At 53.4% G+C, this 18,107-nt stretch overlaps 1 pseudogene; it reads left to right on the forward strand.

Annotated features, from left to right (window-relative positions):
* Nucleotides 1-18,107, forward strand: part of LOC135528995 (transcription factor EB-like) — a 59,629-nt pseudogene that overhangs the window by 38,330 nt on the left and 3,192 nt on the right.

Genomic DNA, 18,107 nt, shown 5'->3' on the forward strand with positions numbered 1-18,107 from the left:
TGGTACAGAGTCAGTGTGCGGTGGTACAGAGTGAATGTGCTGTGGTACAGAGTGAGTGTGCGGTGGTACAGAGTCAGTGTGCGGTGGTACAGAGTCAGTGTGCAGAGTCAATGTGCGGTGGTTCAGATGTGCGGTGGTACAGAGTGAGTGTGCGGTGGTACAGAGTCAGTGTGCGGTGGTACAGAGTCAGTGTGCGGTGGTACAGAGTGAGTGTGCGGTGGTACAGAGTCAGTGTGCGGTGGTACAGAGTCAGTGTGCGGTGGTACAGAGTGAGTGTGCGGTGGTACAGAGTGAATGTGCGGTGGTACAGAGTCGGTGTGCGGTGGTACAGACTGAATGTGCGGTGGTACAGAGTGAGTGTGCGGTGGTACAGAGTCAGTGTGCGGTGGTACAGAGTCAGTGTGCGGTGGTACAGAGTGAATGTGCTGTGGTACAGAGTGAGTGTGCGGTGGTACAGAGTCAGTGTGCGGTGGTACAGAGTCAGTGTGCGGTGGTACAGAGTCAATGTGCGGTGGTACTTAGTGAGTGTGCGGTGGTACAGAGTGTGTGCGGTGGTACAGAGTCAGTGTGCGGTGGTACAGAGTCAGTGTGCGGTGGTACAGAGTCAGTGTGCGTGGGACAGAGTGAATGTGCACAGAGTGTGCGGTGGTACAGAGTCAATGTGCGGTGGTACAGAGTCAGTGTGCGGTGGTACAGAGTGTGCGGTGGTACAGAGTGAGTGTGCGGTGGTACAGAGTCAGTGTGCGGTGGTACAGAGTCAGTGTGCGGTGGTACAGAGTCAATGTGCGGTGGTACAGAGTCAGTGTGCGGTGGTACAGAGTGAATGTGCGGTGGTACAGAGTCAGTGTGCAGAGTGTGCGTACAGAGTGAGTGTGCGGTGGTACAGAGTGAATGTGCGGTGGTACAGAGTCAGTGTGCGGTGGTACAGAGTCAATGTGCGGTGGTACAGAGTGAGTGTGCGGTGGTAGTGTGCGGTGGTACAGAGTGAATGTGCGGTGGTACAGAGTCAGTGTGCGGTGGTACAGAGTCAGTGTGCGGTGGTACAGAGTCAGTGTGCGGTGGTACAGAGTGAATGTGCGGTGGTACAGAGTGAGTGTGCGGTGGTACAGAGTCAGTGTGCGGTGGTACAGAGTCAGTGTGCGGTGGTACAGAGTCAATGTGCGGTGGGTGGTACAGAGTCAGTGTGCGGTGGTACAGAGTCAGTGTGCGGTGGTACAGAGTCAGTGTGCGGTGGGACAGAGTGAATGTGCGGTGGTACAGAGTCAGTGTGCGGTGGTACAGAGTGAATGTGCGGTGGTACAGAGTCAGTGTGCTGGTGGTACAGAGTGAATGTGCGGTGGTACAGAGTACAGAGTCAGTGTGCGGTGGTACAGAGTCAGTGTGCGGTGGTACAGAGTCAATGTGCAGTGGTACAGAGTCAGTGTGCGGTGGTACAGAGTGAATGTGGCAGAGTCAGTGTGCGGTGGTACAGAGTGAGTGTGCGGTGGTACAGAGTCAGTGTGCGGTGGTACAGAGTGAATGTGCGGTGGTACAGAGTCAGTGTGCGGTGGTACAGAGTGAATGTGCGGTGGTACAGAGTGAGTGTGCGGTGGTACAGAGTCAGTGTCCGGTGGTACAGAGTGAATGTGCGGTGGTACAGAGTCAGTGTGCGGTGGTACAGAGTCAGTGTGCGGTGGTACAGAGTCAGTGTGAGTCGTGTGCGTTACAGAGTCAGTGTGCGGTGGTACAGAGTGAATGTGCGGTGGTACAGAGTGAATGTGCGGTGGTACAGAGTGAATGTGCGGTGGTACAGAGTGAATGTGCGGTGGTACAGAGTGAGTGTGCTGGGGTACAGAGTGAATGCGGTGGTACAGGGTCAGTGTCGTGTGCGGTGGTACAGAGTCAGTGTGCGGTGGTACAGAGTGAATGCGGTGGTACAGAGTGAATGTGCGGTGGTACAGAGTCAGTGTACGGGTGTACAGAGTCAGTGTGCGGTGGTACAGAGTGAATGTGCGGTGGTACAGAGTCAGTGTGCGGTGGTACAGAGTCAGTGCGGTGGTACAGAGTGAATGTGGGGGTACAGAGTCAGTGTGCGGTGTTACAGAGTCAGTGTGCGGTGGTACAGAGTGAATGTGCGGTGGTACAGAGTGAATGTGCGGTGGTACAGAGTGAATGTGCGGTGGTACAGAGTGAATGTGCGGTGGTACAGAGTGAGTGTGCTGGGGTACAGAGTGAATGTGCGGTGGTTCAGGTCAGTGTGCGGTTGTACAGAGTCGTGTGCGGTGGTACAGAGTCAGTGTGCGGTGGTGAGTGAATGTGCGGTGGTACAGAGTGAGTGTGCGGTGGTACAGAGTCAGTGTGCAGTGGTACAGAGTCAGTGTGCGGTTGTACAGAGTGAATGTGCGGTGGTACAGAGTCAGTGTGCGGTGGTACAGAGTGAGTGTGCGGGGTACAGAGTGGTGCGGGGGTGAGTACAGAGTCAGTGTGCGGGGGTACAGAGTCAGTGTGCGGTGGTACAGAGTGAATGTGCGGTGGTACAGAGTCAGTGTGCGGTGGTACAGAGTGAATGTGCGGTGGTACAGAGTGAATGTGCGGTGGTACAGAGTCAGTGTGCGGTGGTACAGAGGGTGCGGTGGTACAGAGTGAGTGTGCGGTGGTACAGAGTGTGTGCGGTGGTACAGAGTCAGTGTGCGGGTACAGAGTGAATGTGCGGTGGTACAGAGTCAGTGTGCGGTGGTACAGAGTGAATGTGCGGTGGTACAGAGTGAGTGTGCCAGAGTGAGTGTACAGAGTGAATGTGCGGTGGTACAGAGTCAGTGTGCGGTGGTACAGAGTCAGTGTGCGGTGGTAAAGAGTCAGTTTGCGGTGGTACAGAGTGAATGTGCGGTGGTACAGAGTGAGTGTGCGGGGGTACAGAGTCAGTGTGCGGCGGTACAGAGTCAGTGTGCGGTGGTAGTCAGTGTGCGGTGGTACAGAGTGAGTGTGCGGTGGTACAGAGTGAGTGTGCAGGGGTACAGAGTGAATTTGCGGTGGTACAGAGTGAATGTGCGGGGGTACAGAGTCAGTGTGCGGAGTTACAGAGTCAGTGTGCGGTGGTACAGAGTGAATGTGCGGTGGTACAGAGTGAATGTGCGGTGGTACAGAGTGAATGTGCGGTGGTACAGAGTGAGTGTGCTGGGGTACAGAGTGAATGTGCGGTGGTACAGGGTCAGTGTGCGGTTGTACAGAGTCGTGTGCGGTGGTACAGAGTCAGTGTGCGGTGGTACAGAGTGAATGTGCGGTGGTACAGAGTGAGTGTGCGGTGGTACAGAGTCAGTGTGCAGTGGTACAGAGTCAGTGTGCGGTTGTACAGAGTGAATGTGCGGTGGTACAGAGTCAGTGTGCGGTGGTACAGAGTGTGCGGGGGTACAGAGTGAGTGCGGGGTACAGAGTGAATGTGGTACAGAGTCAGTGTGCGGTGGTACAGAGTCAGTGTGCGGTGGTACAGAGTGAATGTGCGGTGGTACAGAGTCAGTGTGCGGTGGTACAGAGTGAATCTGCGGTGGTAGAGTGAGTGTGCGGTGGTACAGAGTCAGTGTGCGGTGGTACAGAGTGAATGTGCGGTGGTACAGAGTGAGTGTGCGGGTACAGAGTGAATGTGCGGTGGTACAGAGTCAGTGTGCGGTGGTACAGAGTGAATGTGCGGTGGTACAGAGTGAGTGTGCGGGTACAGAGTGAGTGTGCGGTGGTACAGAGTGAGTGTGCGGTGGTACAGAGTCAGTGTGCGGTGGTACAGAGTCAGTGTGCGGTGGTACAGAGTCAGTGTGCGGTGGTACAGAGTGAGTGTGCGGGGTACAGAGTGTGTACAGAGTCAGAGTGTGCGGTGGGTGGTACAGAGTGAGTGTGCGGTGGTACAGAGTGAGTGCGGTGGTACAGAGTGAATGTGCGGGGTACAGAGTGAATGTGCGGTGGTACAGAGTCAGTGTGCGGTGGTACAGAGTGAATGTGCGGTGGTACAGAGTGAATGTGCGGTGGTACAGAGTCAGTGTGCGTTGGTACAGAGTCAGTGTGCGGTGGTACAGAGTGAATGTGCGGTGGTACAGAGTCAGTGTGCGGTGGTACAGAGTCAGTGTGCGGTGGTACAGAGTCTGTGGTACAGAGTGAGTGCGGTGGTACAGAGTGAATGTGCGGTGGTACAGAGTGAGTGTGCGGTGGTACAGAGTCAGTGTGCGGTGGTACAGAGTCAGTGTGCGGTGGTACAGAGTCAGTGTGCGGTGATACAGAGTGAATGTGCGGTGGTACAGAGTGAGTGTGCGGTGGTACAGAGTCAGTGTGCGGTGGTACAGAGTCAGTGTGCGGTGGTACAGAGTCAGTGTGCTTTGGTACAGAGTCAGTGTGCGGTGGTACAGAGTCAGTGTGCGGGGGGGTACAGGTGAATTGGGGGTACAGAGTGAATGTGCGGGGGTACAGAGTCAGTGTGCGGTGGTACAGAGTCAGTGTGCGGGGTACAGAGTTAATGTGCGGTGGTACAGAGTCAGTGTACGGGTGTACAGAGTCAGTGTGCGGTGGTACAGAGTGAATGTGCGGGTACAGAGTCAGTGTGCGGTGGTACAGAGTGAATGTGCGAGTAAGTGTGCTGGTACAGAGTGAATGTGCGGTGGTACGAGTCAGTGGCGGTGGTACAGAGTCGTGTGCGGTGGTACAGAGTCAGTGTGCGGAGTGAATGGTACAGAGTGAGTGTGCGGTGTTACAGAGTCAGTGTGCGGTGGTACAGAGTGAATGTGCGGTGGTACAGAGTGAATGTGCGGTGGTACAGAGAATGTGCGGTGGTACAGAGTGAATGCGGTGGTACAGAGTGAGTGTGCTGGGGTACAGAGTGAATGTCGGTGGTACAGAGTCAGTGTGCGGTGGTACAGAGTCGTGTGCGGTGGTACAGAGTGAATGTGAGGTGGTACAGAGTGAGTGTGCGGTGGTACAGAGTCAGTGTGCGGTGGTAGTCAGTGTGCGGTGGTAGTGTGCGTGAATGGGTGGTACAGAGTCAGTGTGCGGTGGTACAGAGTGAATGTGCGGTGGTACAGAGTGAATGTGCGGTGGTACAGAGTGTGTGCGGTGGTACAGAGTCGTGTGCGGACAGAGTAATGTGCGGGGTGAGTGACACAGAGTGAGTGTGCGGTGGTACAGAGTCAGTGTGCGGTGGTGAGTAGTGTGCAGAGTGTGTGCGGTGTGAGTGAATGGCGTACAGAGTCAGTGTGCGGTGGTACAGAGTGAATGTGCGGTGGTACAGAGTGACTGTGCGGTGGTACAGAGTCAGTGTGCGGTGGTACAGAGTCAGTGTGCGGTGGTACAGAGTGAGTGTGCGGTGGTACAGAGTCAGTGTGCGGTGGTACAGAGTCAGTGTGCGGTGGTACAGAGTGAATGTGCTGTGGTACAGAGTGAGTGTGCGGTGGTACAGAGTCAGTGTTCGGTGGTACAGAGTCAGTGTGCGGTGGTACAGAGTGAATGTGCTGTGGTACAGAGTGAGTGTGCGGTGGTACAGAGTCAGTGTGCGGTGGTACAGAGTCAGTGTTCGGTGGTACAGAGTCAATGTGCGGTGGTACAGAGTGAGTGTGCGGTGGTACAGAGTGAGTGTGCGGTGGTACAGAGTCAGTGTGCGGTGGTACAGAGTCAGTGTGCGGTGGTACAGAGTGAATGTGCGGTGGTACAGAGTGAGTGTGCGGTGGTACAGAGTCAGTGTGCGGTGGTATAGAGTTAGTGTGCGTTGGTACAGAGTCAGTGTGCGGTGGTACAGAGTGAATGTGCGGTGGTACAGAGTCGGTGTGCGGTGGTACAGAGTGAATGTGCGGTGGTACAGAGTGAGTGTGCGGTGGTACAGAGTCAGTGTGCGGTGGTACAGAGTCAGTGTGCGGTGGTACAGAGTGAATGTGCTGTGGTACAGAGTGAGTGTGCGGTGGTACAGGAGTCAGTGTCCGGTGGTACAGAGTGAGTGTGCGGTGGTACAGAGTGAAGTGTGCGGTGGTACAGAGTGAGTGTGCGGTGGTACAGAGTACAGAGTCAGTGTGCGGTGGTACAGAGTCAGTGTGCGGGGTGGTACAGAGTCAGTGTGCGGTGGTACAGAGTCAGTGTGCGGTGGTACAGAGTCAGTGTGCGGTGGTACAGATTCTGTGTGCGGTGGTACAGAGTGAATGTGCGGTGGTACAGAGTTAGTGTGCTTGGTACAGAGTCAGTGTGCGGTGGTACAGAGTGAATGTGCGGTGGTACAGAGTGAGTGTGCGGTGGTACAGAGTCAGTGTGCGGTGGTACAGAGTCGGTGTGCGGTGGTACAGAGTGAATGTGCTGTGGTAATGTGCGGTGGTACAGAGTCGTGTGCGGTGGCAGTAGAGTGGTACAGAAATTTATTTATATAGCCCTTCGTACATCAGCTGATATCTCAAAGTGCTGTACAGAAACCCAGCCTAAAACCCCAAACAGCAAGCAATGCAGGTGTAGAAGCACGTGAGTGAATGTGCTGTGGTACAGAGTGAGTGTGCGGTGGTACAGAGTCAAAGTGTGCGGTGGTACAGAGTCAGTGTGCGGTGGTACAGAGTGAATGTGCTGTGGTACAGAGTGAGTGTGCGGTGGTACAGAGTCAAAGTGTGCGGTGGTACAGAGTCAGTGTGCGGTGGTACAGAGTGATTGTGCTATGGTACAGAGTGAGTGTGCTGTGGTACAGAGTGAGTGTGCGGTGGTACAGAGTCAGTGTTCGGTGGTACAGAGTCAATGTGCGGTGGTACAGAGTGAGTGTGCGGTGGTATAGAGTCAGTGTGTGGTGGTAAGAGTTAGGTGTGCGGTGGTACAGAGTCAGTGTGCGGTGGTACAGAGTGAATGTGCTATGGTACAGAGTGAGTGTGCGGTGGTACAGAGTCAGTGTGCGGTGGTATAGAGTTAGTGTGTTGGTACAGAGTCAGTGTGCGGTGGTACAGAGTGAATGTGTGTGGTACAGAGTCGGTGTGCGGTGGTACAGAGTGAGTGTGCTGGGGTACAGAGTGTGCGGTGGTACAGAGTCAGTGTGCGGTGGTACAGAGTCGTGTGCGGTGGGACAGAGTGAATGTGCGGGGGTACAGAGGAGAACCGTGGCAGTGAGGCGGTGGTACAGAGTAAGACAGAGTCAGTGTGCGGTGGTACAGAGTCAGTGTGCGGTGGTACAGAGTGAATGTGCTGGGTGAGTAGTGTGTGGTACAGAGTGAATGTGCGGTGGTACAGAGTGACACAGAGTCAGTGCGGTGGTACAGAGTCAGTGTGCGGTGGTACAGAGTGAATGTGCGGTGGTACAGAGTGAGTGTGCGGTGGTACAGAGTGAGTGTGCTGTGGTACGGTGGTACAGAGTCAGTGTGCGGTGGTACAGAGTCAGTGTGCGGTGGTACAGAGTGAATGTGCTGTGGTACAGAGTCGTGTGCGGTGGTACAGAGTCAGTGTGCGGTGGTACAGAGTCAGTGTTCGGTGGTACAGAGTCAATGTGCGGTGGTACAGAGTCAGTGTGCGGTGGTACAGAGTGAATGTGCGGTGGTACAGAGTCAGACAGAGTGAATGTGCGGTGGTACAGAGTCAGTGTGCGGTGGTACAGAGTCAGTGTGCGGTGGTACAGAGTCAGTGTGCGGTGGTACAGGGAGTGAGTGTGCGGTGGTACAGAGTGAGTGTGCGGTGGTAGAGTCAGTGTGCGGTGGTACAGAGTGAGTGTGCGTTGGTACAGAGTGAGTGTGCGGTGGAGTACAGAGTCAGTGTGCGGTGGTACAGAGTGAATGTGCTGTGGTACAGAGTGAGTGCGGTGGTACAGAGTGAGTGTGCGGTGGTACAGAGTCAGTGTGCGGTGGTACAGAGTCAGTGTGCGGTGGTACAGAGTGAGTGTGCGGTGGTACAGAGTCAGTGTGCGGTGGTACAGAGTGAGAGTCAGTGCGGTGGTACAGAGTGAATGTGCGGTGGTACAGAGTCAGTGTGCGGTGGTACAGAGTCAGTGTGCGGTGGTAAAGTTAGTGTGCGTTAGTACAGAGTCAGTTGCGGTGGTACAGAGTGAATGTGCTGTGGTACAGAGTCGAGTGTGCGGTGGTACAGAGTCAGTGTGGTACAGAGTGAGTGTGCGGTGGTACAGAGTCAGTGTGCGGTGGTACAGAGTCAGTGTGCGGTGGTACAGAGTGAATGTGCTGTGGTACAGAGTGAGTGTGCGGTGGTACAGAGTCAGTGGGTGCGGTGGTACAGAGTCAGTGTGTACAGAGTGAATGTGCAGGGTACAGAGTCAGATTGTACAGAGTCAGTGTGCGGTGGTACAGAGTGAATGTGCGGTGGTACAGAGTCAGTGTCGCGGGTGTGCGGTGGTACAGAGTCAGTGTGCGGGGTACAGAGTGAATGTGCGGTGGTACAGAGTCAGTGTGCGGTGGTACAGAGTCAATGTGCGGTGGTACAGAGTGAATGTGCGGTGGTACAGAGTGAGTGTGCGGTGGTACAGAGTCAGTGTGTGGTACAGAGTGAGTGTGCGGTGGTACAGAGTGAGTGTGCGGTGGTACAGAGTGATCAGTGCGGTGGTACAGAGTCAGTGTGCGGTGGTACAGAGTGAATGTATCGGTGGTACAGAGTGAGTGTGCGGTGGTACAGAGTGAGTGTGTGGTACAGAGTGAATGTGCGGTGGTACAGAGTCAGTGTGCGGTGGTACAGAGTCAGTGTGCGGTGGTACAGAGTCAGTTTGCGGTGGTACAGAGTGAGTGAATGTGCGGTGGTACAGAGTGAGTGTGCGGGGGTACAGAGTCAGTGTGCGGTGGTACAGAGTCAATGTGCGGTGGTACAGAGTCAATGTGCGGTGGTACAGAGTCAGTGTGCGGTGGTACGGTGGTACAGAGTCAGTGTGCAGGGGTACAGAGTGAATGTGCGGGTACAGAGTCAGTGTGCGGTGGTACAGAGTGAATGTGCGGTGGCACAGAGTCAGTGTGCGGTGGTGCACAGAGTGAATGTGGGTACAGAGTCGAATGTGTACGGTGGTACAGAGTCAGTGTGCGGTGGTACAGAGTGAATGTGCGGTGGTACAGAGTCAGTGTGCGTTGGTACAGAGTCAGTGTGCGGTGGTACAGAGTGAATGTGCGGTGGTACAGAGTCAGTGTGCGGAGGTACAGAGTCAGTGTGCGGTGGTACAGAGTGAATGTGCGGTGGTACAGAGTGAGTGTGCGGTGGTACAGGGCAGTGTGCGGTGGTACAGAGTGAATGTGCGGTGATACAGAGTGAGTGTGCGGTGGTACAGAGTGAGTGTGGCGGTGGTACAGAGTCGGTGGTACAGAGTCAGTGTGCGGTGGTACAGAGTCAGTGTGCGGTGGTACAGAGTGAATTTGCGGTGGTACAGGGGGTACAGAGTGAGTGTCCGGTGGTACAGAGTCAGTGTGCGGTGGTACAGAGTCAATGTGCGGGGGTACAGAGTGTGAGTGTGCGGTGGTACAGAGTCAGTGTGCGGTGGTACAGAGTCAGTGTGCGGTGGTACAGAGTCAATGTGCGGGTACAGAGTGAGTGTGCGGTGGTACAGAGTGAATGTTCGGTGGTACAGAGTCAGTGTGCGGTGGTACAGAGTGAATGTGCTGTGGTACAGAGTGAGTGTGCGGTGGTACAGAGTCAGTGTGTGCGGTGGTACAGAGTCAGTGTGCGGTGGTACAGAGTCAATGTGCGGTGGTACAGAGTCAGTGTGCGGGTTACAGAGTTAATGTGCGGTGGTACAGAGTCAGTGTGCGGTGGTACAGAGTGAATGTGTGGTACAGAGTGAATGTGCAGTGTGCGGTGGTACAGAGTGAATGTGCGGTTAGTGTGCGTTGGTACAGAGTCAGTGTGCGGGGTACAGAGTGAATGTGCTGTGGTACAGAGTGAGTGTGCTGGGGTACAGAGTGAGTGTGCGGTGGTACAGAGTCAGTGTGCGGTGGTACAGAGTGAGTCGTGTGAGTCGTGTGCGGTGGCACAGAGTGAATGTGCGGGGGGTACAGAGGAGTGTCCGGTGGTACAGAGTCAGTGTGCGGTGGTACAGAGTAAGTGTGCGGTGGTACAGAGTCAGTGTGCGTGTGGTACAGAGTCAGTGTGCGGTGGTACAGAGTGAATGTGCGGTGGTACAGAGTCAGTGTGCGGTGGTACAGAGTGAATGTGCGGTGGTACAGAGGACTGTGCGCTGGTACAGAGTCAGTGTGCGGTGGTACAGAGTCAGTGTGCGGGGTACAGAGTCAATGTGCGGTGGTACAGGTGAATGTGCGGTGGTACAGAGTCAGTGTGCGGTGGTACAGAGTCAGTGTGCGGTGGTACAGAGTCAGTGTGCGGTGGTACAGAGTCAGTGTGCGGTGGTACAGAGTGAATGTGTGGTACAGAGTCAGTGTGCGGTGGTACAGAGTGAATGTGCTTGTGGTACAGAGTCAGTGTGCGGTGGTACAGAGTCGGTGAGTGAATGTGCGGGGTACAGAGTCAGTGCGTGCGGTGGTACAGAGTGAATGTGCTGTGGTGGTGGTACAGAGTGAGTGTGCGGGGGGTACAGAGTCAGTGTGCGGTGGTACAGAGTCAGTGTTCGAGTGTGTACAGAGTGAATGTGCGGTGGTACAGAGTCAGTGTGCGGTGGGTACAGAGTGAATGCGGTGGTACAGAGTGACTGTGCGCTTGGTACAGAGTCAGTGTGCGGTGGTACAGAGTCAGTGTGCGGTGGTACAGAGTGAATGTGCGGTGGTACAGAGTGAGTGTGCGGGGTACAGAGTCAGTGCGTACAGAGTCAGTGTGCGGGGTGGTACAGAGTGAGTGTGCGGTGGTACAGAGTTAGTGTGCGGTGGTACAGAGTCAGTGTGCGGTGGTACAGAGTGAATGTGCGGTGGTACAGAGTGAATGTGCTGTGGGTAATAGAGTGTGCGTGTGGTACAGAGTCAGTGTGCGGTGGTACAGAGTCAGTGTGCGGTGGTAGAGTGAATGTGCGGTGGTACAGAGTGAGTGTGCGGTGGTACAGAGTGAGTGCGGTGGTACAGAGTCAGTGTGCGGTGGTACAGAGTCAGTGTGCGGTGGCACAGAGTCAGTGTGCGGTGGTACAGAGTGAGTGTGCGGTGGTGCGTATACAGAGTCAGTGTGTGCAGAGTCAGTGTACAGAGTGAATGTGCGGTGGTACAGAGTGAGTGTGCGTGGCAGAGTGAATACAGAGTCAGTGTGCGGTGGTACAGAGTCAGTGCGGTGGTATAGAGTGGTGTGCGTTGGTACAGAGTGAGTGTGCGGTGGTACAGAGTCAATGTGCGGTGGTACAGAGTCAGTGTGCGGTGGTACAGAGTGAATGTGCTGTGGTACAGAGTGAGTGTGCGGGGGTACAGAGTCAGTGTTCGGTGGTACAGAGTCAGTGTGCGGTGGTACAGAGTGAATGTGCTGTGGTACAGAGTCAGTGTGCGGTGGTACAGAGTCAGTGTGCGGTGGTACAGAGTCAATGTGCGGTGGTACAGAGTCAGTGTGGTGGTACAGAGTGAATGTGCGGTGGTACAGAGTGAGTGTGCGGTGGTACAGAGTCAGTGTGCGGTGGTACAGAGTCAATGTGCGGTGGTACAGAGTCAGTGTGCGGTGGTACAGAGTGAATGTGCGGTGGTACAGAGTGAGTGTGCGGTGGTACAGAGTCAATGTGCGGTGGTACAGAGTGAGTGTGCGGTGGTACAGAGTCAGTGTGCGGTGGTACAGAGTGAATGTGCGGTGGTACAGGAGTGAGTGTGGTACTGTGGTCACAGAGTGAATGTGCTGTGGTACAGAGTGAGTGTGCGGTGGTACAGAGTCAGTGTGCGGTGGTACAGAGTCAGTGTGCGGTGGTACAGAGTCAGTGTGCGGTGGTACAGAGTGAATGTGCGGTGGTACAGAGTGAGTGTGCGGTGGTACAGAGTCAGTGTGCGGTGGTACAGAGTCAGTGTGCGGTGGTACAGAGTCAGTGTGCGGTGGTACAGAGTGAGTGTGCGGTGGTATAGAGTTAGTGTGCGTTGGTACAGAGTCAGTGTGCGGTGGTACAGAGTGAATGTGCGGTGGTACAGAGTGAGTGTGCGGTGGTACAGAGTCAGGTGTTGAATGTGCGGTGGTACAGAGTCAGTGTGCGGTGGTACAGAGTCGACAGAGTGAATGTGCGTGGGGGTACAGAGGAGTGTCGGTGGTACAGAGTCAGTGTGCGGTGGTACAGAGTAAGTGTGCGGTGGTACAGAGTCAGTGTGCGGTGGTACAGAGTCAGTGTGCGGTGGTACAGAGTGAGTGTGCGGTGGTACAGAGTCAGTGTGCGGTGGTACAGAGTCAGTGTGCGGTGGTACAGAGTGAATGTGCGGTGGTACAGAGTGAGTGTGCGGTGGTACAGAGTCGGTGTCGGTGGTACAGAGTGAGTGTGCGTGGTACAGAGTCAGTGTGCGGTGGTACAGAGTCAGTGTGCGGTGGTACAGAGTGAATGTGCTTAGTGTGCGGGGTACAGAGTCAGTGTTCGTGGTACAGAGTCAGTGTGCGGTGGTACAGAGTGAATGTGCTGTGGTACAGAGTGAGTACAGAGTCAGTGTGCGGTGAGTCAGTGTGTGGTACAGAGTCACTGAAGTGTGCGGTGGTACAGAGTGAGTGTGCGGTGGTACAGAGTCAGTGTGCGGTGGTACAGAGTCAGTGTGCGGTGGTACAGAGTGAATGTGCTGGTACAGAGGAATGTGCGGTGGTACAGAGTCGGTGTGCGGTATAGAGTTAGTGTGCGTTGGTACAGAGTCAGTGTGCGTGGTACAGAGTGTGTGCGGTGGTACAGAGTCAGTGTGCGGTGGTACAGAGTGAATGTGCTGTGGTACAGAGTGAGTGTGCGGTGGTACAGAGTCAGTGTGCGGTGGTACAGAGTCAGTGTGCGGTGGTACAGAGTGAATGTGTGCTGTGGTACAGAGTCAGTGTGCGGTGGTACAGAGTCAAAGTGTGCGGTGGTACAGAGTCAGTGTGCGGTGGTACAGAGTCAATGTGCGGTGGTACAGAGTGAGTGTGCGGTACAGAGTCAGTGTGCGGTGGTACAGAGTCAGTGTGCGGTGGTACAGAGTCGGTGTGCGAGTCAGGTAGTACAGAGTCAGTGTGCGGTGGTACAGAGTCAGTGTGCGGTGGTACAGAGTCAATGTGCGGTGGTCCAGAGTCAATGTGCGGTGGTACAGAGTCAGTGTGCGGTGGTACAGAGTCAGTGTGCGGGGTACAGAGTCAGTGTGCGGTGGTACAGAGTCAGTGTGCGGTGGTACAGAGTCAGTGTGCGGGGGTACAGAGTCAGTGTGCGGTGGTACAGAGTCAGTGTGCGGTGGTACAGAGTCAGTGTGCGGTGGTACAGAGTCAATGTGCGGTGGTACAGAGTGAATGTGCGGTGGTACAGAGTCAGTGTGCGGGTACAGAGTCAGTGTGCGGTGGTACAGAGTCAGTGTGCGGTGGTACAGAGTCAGTGTGCGGTGGTACAGAGTCAGTGTGCGGTGGTACAGAGTCAGTGTGCGGTGGTACAGAGTCAGTGTGCGGTGGTACAGAGTCAGTGTGCGGTGGTACAGAGTCAGTGCGGTGGTACAGAGTCAGTGTGCGGTGGTACAGAGTCAGTGTGCGGTGGTACAGAGTCAGTGTGCGGGGTACAGAGTTAGTGTGGCACAGAGTCAGTGTGTGGTACAGAGTCAGTGTGCGGTGGTACAGAGTCAGTGTGCGGTGGTACAGAGTCAGTGTGCGGTGGTACAGAGTCAGTGCGGTGGTACAGAGTCAGTGTGCGGTGGTACAGAGTCAGTGTGCGGTGGTACAGAGTCAGTGTGCGGTGGTACAGAGTCAGTGTGCGGTGGTACAGAGTCAGTGTGCGGTGGTACAGAGTCAGTGTGCGGTGGTACAGAGTCGCTGTGTGAGTATTAGTTTGCGGGACACAATAAACTGCAGGAATGCTACTGTCCCCCTGTCCCCATCTCTCTCTCACACACACACACACACAGAATGAAGACGTCATTTTCTGTATATATACAAATCAAATCAAATTTTTATTTGTCACATACACATGGTTAGCAGATGTTAATGCGAGTGTAGCGAAATGCTTGTGCTTCTAGTTCCGACAATGCAGTAATAACCTACAAGTAATCTAACTAACAATTCCTAATCTACTGTCTTATACACAGTGTAAGGGGATAAAGAATATGTACATAAGGATATATGAGTGAGTGATGGTACAGAGCAGCATAGGCAAGATACAGTAGATGGTATCGAGTACAGTATATACATGTGAGATGAGTATGTAAACAAAGTGGCATAGTTAAAGTGGCTAGTGATACATGTATTACATAAGGATGCAGTCGATGATATAGAGTACAGTATATAGGTATGCATATGAGATGAATAATGTAGGGTAAGTAACATTATATAAGGTAGCATTGTTTAAAGTGGCTAGTGATATATTTACAACATTTCCCATCAATTCCCATTATTAAAGTGGCTGGAGTTGAGTCAGTGTCAGTGTGTAGGCAGCAGCCACTCAATGTTAGTGGTGGCTGTTTAACAGTCTGATAGCCTTGAGATAGAAGCTGTTTTTCAGTCTCTCGGTCCCAGCTTTGATGCACCTGTACTGACCTCGCCTTCTGGATGATAGCGGGGTGAACAGGCAGTGGCTCGGGTGGTAGATGTCCTTGATGATCTTTATGGCCTTCCTGTAACATCGGGTGGTGTAGGTGTCCTGGAGGGCAGGTAGTTTGCCCCGATGATGCATTGTGCAGACCTCACTACCCTCTGGAGAGCCTTACGGTTGAGGGCGGAGCAGTTGCCGTACCAGGCGGTGATACAGCCCGCCAGGATGCTCTCGATTGTGCCTCTGTAGAAGTTTGTGAGTGCTTTTGGTGACAAGCCGAATTTCTGTGTCTGTGTGAGTGGACCAATTCAGTTTGTCTGTGATGTGTATGCCAAGGAACTTAAAACTTGCTACTCTCTCCACTACTGTTCCATTGATGTGGATAGGGGGGTGTTCCCTCTGCTGTTTCCTGAAGTCCACAATCATCTCCTTAGTTTTGTTGACGTTGAGTGTGAGGTTATTTTCCTGACACCACACTCCGAGGGCCCTCACCTCCTCCCTGTAGGCCGTCTCGTCGTTGTTGGTAATCAAGCCTACCACTGTTGTGTTGTCCGCAAACTTGATGTTTGAGTTGGAGACGTGCGTGGCCACGCAGTCGTGGGTGAACAGGGAGCAGGAGAGGGCTCAGAACGCACCCTTGTGGGGCCCCAGTGTTGAGGATCAGCGGGGAGGAGATGTTGTTACCTACCCTCACCACCTGGGGGCGGCCCGTCAGGAAGTCCAGTACCCAGTTGCACAGGGCGGGGTCGAGACCCAGGGTCTCGAGCTTGATGACGAGCTTGGAGGGTACTATGGTGTTGAATGCCGAGCTGTAGTCAATGAACAGCATTCTCACATAGGTATTCCTCTTGTCCAGATGGGTTAGGGCAGTGTGCAGTGTGGTTGAGATTGCATCGTCTGTGGACCTATTTGAGCGGTAAGCAAATTGGAGTGGGTCTAGGGAGTCAGGTAGGGTGGAGGTGATATGGTCCTTAACTAGTCTCTCAAAGCACTTCATGATGACGGAAGTGAGTGCTGCGGGGCGGTAGTCGTTTAGCTCAGTTACCTTAGCTTTCTTGGGAACAGGAACGATGGTGGCCCTCTTGAAGCATGTGGGAACAGCAGACTGGTATAGGGATTGATTGAATATGTCCGTAAACACACCAGCCAGCTGGTCTGCGCATGCTCTGAGGGCGCGGCTGGGGATGCCGTCTGGGCCAGTAGCCTTGCGAGGGTTAACACGTTTAAATGTTTTACTCACCTCGGCTGCAGTGAAGGAGAGACCACATTTTTCCGTTGCAGGCAGTGTCAGTGGCACTGTATTGTCCTCAAAGCGGGCAAAAAAGTTATTTAGTCTGCCTGGGAGCAAGACATCCTGGTCCGTGACTGGGCTGGATTTCTTCCTGTAGTCCGTGATTGACTGTAGACCCTGCCACATGCCTCTTGTGTCTGAGCCGTTGAATTGAGATTCTACTTTGTCTCTGTACTGACGCTTAGCTTGTTTGATAGCCTTACGGAGGGAATAGCTGCATTGATTGTATTCCAGTCATGTTACCAGACACCTTGCCCTGATTGAAAGCAGTGGTTCGTGCTTTCAGTTTCACACGAATGCTGCCATCAATCCAAGGTTTCTGGTTAGGGAATGTTTTAATCGTTGCTATGGGAACGACATCTTCAACGCACGTTCTAATGAACTCGCACACCGAATCAGCGTATTCGTCAATGTTGTTATTTGACGAATACGAAACATGTCCCAGTCCACGTGATGGAAGCAGTCTTGGAGTGTGGAGTCAGCTTGGTCGACCAGCGTTGGACAGACCTCAGCGTGGGAGCTTCTTTTTTTAGCTTTTGTCTGTAGGCAGGTATCAGCAAAATGGAGTTGTGGTCAGCTTTTCCGAAAGGGGGGCGGGGCAGGGCCTTATATGCGTCATGAAGGGAGTAACAGTGATCCAAGGTTTTTCCGCCCTGGTTGCGCAATCGATATGCTGATAAAATTTAGGGGAGTCTTGTTTTCAGATTAGCCTTGTTAAAATCCCCAACAACGATGAATGCAGCCTCCCGGATAAATGGTTTCCAGTTTGCAAAGAGTTAAATAAAGTTCGTTCAGAGCCATCGATGTGTCTGCTTGGGGGGATATATACGGCTGTGATTATAATCAAAGAGAATTCTCTTGGTAGGTAATGCGGTCTATATTTGATTGTGAGGAATTCTAAATCAGGTGAACAGAAGGATTTGAGTTCCTGTATGTTTCTTTCATCGCACGATGCCTCGTTAGCCATAAGGCATACACCCCCACCCCTCTTCTTACCAGAAAGGTGTTTGTTTCTGTCGGCGCGATGCGTGGAGAAACCCGTTGGCTGCACCGCATCGGATAGCGTCTCTCCAGTGAGCCATGTTTCCGTGAAGCACAGAACGTTACATTTACATTACATTTAAGTCATTTAGCAGACGCTCTTATCCAGAGCGACTTACAAATTGGTGAATTCACCTTCTGACATCAGTGGAACAGCCACTTTACAATAGTGCATCTAAATCATTTAAGGGGGTGAGAAGGATTGCTTTATCCTATCCTAGGTTTTCCTTGAAGAGGTGGGGTTTCAGGTGTCTCCGGAAGGTGGTGATTGACTCCGCTGTCCTGGCGTCGTGAGGGGAGTTTGTTCCACCATTGGGGGGCCAGAGCAGCGAACAGTTTTGACTGGGCTGAGCGGGAACTGTACTTCCTCAGTGGTAGGGAGGCGAGCAGGCCAGAGGTGGATGAACGCAGTGCCCTTGTTTGGGTGTAGGGCCTGATCAGAGCCTGGAGGTACTGCGGTGCCGTTCCCCTCACAGCTCCGTAGGCAAGCACCATGGTCTTGTAGCGGATGCGAGCTTCAACTGGAAGCCAGTGGAGAGAGCGGAGGAGCGGGGTGACGTGAGAGAACTTGGGAAGGTTGAACACCAGACGGGCTGCGGCGTTCTGGATGAGTTGTAGGGGTTTAATGGCACAGGCAGGGAGCCCAGCCAACAGCGAGTTGCAGTAATCCAGACGGGAGATGACAAGTGCCTGGATTAGGACTGGATTACAGTCTCTGATGTCCCTCTGGAATGCTACCCTTGCTCGGATTTCATCAACCTTGTTGTCAAGAGACTGGACATTGGCAAGAAGAATGCTAGGAAGTGGGGCACGTGTGTCCGTCTCCATAGTCTAACCAGAAGACCGCCACGTTTCCTTCTTTTTCGGACTGCTCTTCTCTGTATCACGGAGGCGCTCCGCACTGCTAAAGCTAACTCTCTCTCCTCTGCTCTCATCCTTCTAGACCTATCGGCTGCCTTCGATACTGTGAACCATCAGAAAAAAGTAAAAAGATCTGAAAATAAATCAGCATAAATATGGGTTGTATTTACAATGGTGTTTGTTCTTCACTGGTTGCCCTTTTCTCGTGGCAACAAGTCACAAATCTTGCTGCTGTGATGGAACACTGTGGTATTTCACCCAGTAGATATGAGAGTTTATAAAAATTGGGTTTGTTTTGGAATTCTTTGTGGATCTTTGTAATCTGAGGGAAATATGTCTCTCTAATATGGTCATACATTGGGCAGGAGGTTAGGAAGTGCAGCTCAGTTTCCACCT

This window comes from Oncorhynchus masou, unplaced genomic scaffold (genome assembly GCF_036934945.1).
Source record: "Oncorhynchus masou masou isolate Uvic2021 unplaced genomic scaffold, UVic_Omas_1.1 unplaced_scaffold_1070, whole genome shotgun sequence".
In the NCBI taxonomy this organism is placed as follows: domain Eukaryota; kingdom Metazoa; phylum Chordata; class Actinopteri; order Salmoniformes; family Salmonidae; genus Oncorhynchus; species Oncorhynchus masou.